The 1,741-nt window shown below is 34.5% G+C and overlaps 1 long non-coding RNA gene across 1 annotated transcript; it reads right to left on the bottom strand.

Moving 5' to 3' along the window:
- Positions 1-579: 579 nt before the first annotated feature.
- On the bottom strand, positions 580-1,223 carry LOC142223046 (uncharacterized). The gene is made up of 2 exons (XR_012718516.1): positions 1,191-1,223; positions 580-1,112 (listed from the first exon to the last, which is right to left on the bottom strand). It is a non-coding gene; the product is annotated as an uncharacterized LOC142223046 (long non-coding RNA).
- Positions 1,224-1,741: the final 518 nt, after the last annotated feature.

Here is a 1,741-nt window from a genome sequence, read left to right as displayed (position 1 = left end):
ATCTATACAACTCTTAGTGGTACAGTTGGAGCTTTTGTGCTATTCACCAGCCGTGAAGATTTTGACTTCTTTCAACATCTTGAAATGCATATGCGAAACGAAAATCCACCTCTTTGTAGGAAAAAATGTCATTGATGGCGATCTTTGTGAAAAATTCTATTCATTGATCCATCGAAGCAGAAAACAATAGCAGCAGATATGTTCCGTACACCCAATCATTAGAACACGTTATGCATTCTAATGAGACAGAAAAGGAAACCGAATCTTAAATGCCCACCACCATATATCAAATATAATAGTTTACTTCGACCAGTACTCTTCCCGAAGATAAATTTAAAGATTCTACCTATGAAGACTAGATCAGATTCTGGACTTATAAGAAGCAATTTGGTTTGAGTTTTAGAAAAATCATAATTGATTAAATAAAGCCTTGATTTAAAATTTGAAATTTGTAGATTTTTACCGCCATTTTTCAAATGATTACGAGGAGTAAAATATGGACATTTTATATGAAGTTTCAAGCAATTTTTATGATCAGTGCGCTTGCTATACCCTCAAGAAGTGAAATGGTCTATATCCTTGTAAATGAAATTAAATTTATTGATTAATAAATTAAAGGAAAAAGTACATTTTATTAACGTTATAAAAATAGAATATAAAACAAAACAACGTTCACGTGTCTTCATCGTCATCTTCATGAGTTCAGGCCGATTCCTTGAGCTCATCAACGAGATTTTCGTTGGTAACATTTAGTGTTTGATTATAATATTGGCCCAACTTCATATCTTCTATGTAAATACGCTTCTTGCGCCTTCTTAAACAGAGTTTGTATATGTATTTTATTTGGTGATGAGTTAATACAGCCTTCTCCTCTGGGTTCAATTTAATCATATCGTCAATACGCAAAATGGTAATGGCGGCTTCTGTGACAAATTTAAAAAATTTGATTTTCGACACGGCAGGTTCCAAAACATCAGCTTTCTTATTGTTACGCACAACGCCCTCAATCAATCATAAACCAGAACATGGGGGGATAGAATTTATGGCTTGGACAGCCTTTCCAATTTGATTCTCAATGTGAGATTGATGAACATAAAAAGTTTTTCCTTTAGCTGCAATTACAATAAAAAATAGCTCATTGGTAACATGATCTTTGGTTGTGCTTTTATGAATATTTATATGAAAATTACCTCAGATTCGGGTTGATCATGTGGCAGTTGCATAAGTACCTGTTTTAAATTGTTATGGGCATAAACCACACCATTACTCAATAGTGATTCCAAACTACGGGCGAATTCCTTTTTAGGTGGTGTCTCGAAATCTTGAATAACCTATGTAAAGAAAAAAATCTTAGAAATTTGAATGGACAAATATTATACACATCTTACCATTTTCATTGCATTCAAAAATGCTATACATCTTGCATTTGATCCCACAACAGTACGTTTGGTATATTGCTCTCCGAGCCTAGCAACGCTGGGATGAATTTGTGAATTATTCACAAACAGATTAACACTTGTTTTCGGACTTTCATTGGGTGAAACCTTATTTGACCCTGATACTGCCTTGGCAGCCGATGCAGTCTTTGATTGTGGAGGCTTTGGCGTGTTGGAACCAACTTTATTGCCTGATGCTTTTTGTGCTTGATAATGATCTTTTGGTGTCCTTTGAGCTTCTTGTATTGCTCTTCGTTCTGCCTTTTATAGTGCTGTTGTTTTCTGCAAATAGACAAAATGCTTAT

This window comes from Haematobia irritans, chromosome 2, assembly GCF_050003625.1.
Source record: "Haematobia irritans isolate KBUSLIRL chromosome 2, ASM5000362v1, whole genome shotgun sequence".
In the NCBI taxonomy this organism is placed as follows: Eukaryota; Metazoa; Arthropoda; class Insecta; order Diptera; family Muscidae; genus Haematobia; species Haematobia irritans.
This window is presented reverse-complemented; position numbering and strand designations above follow the sequence as displayed.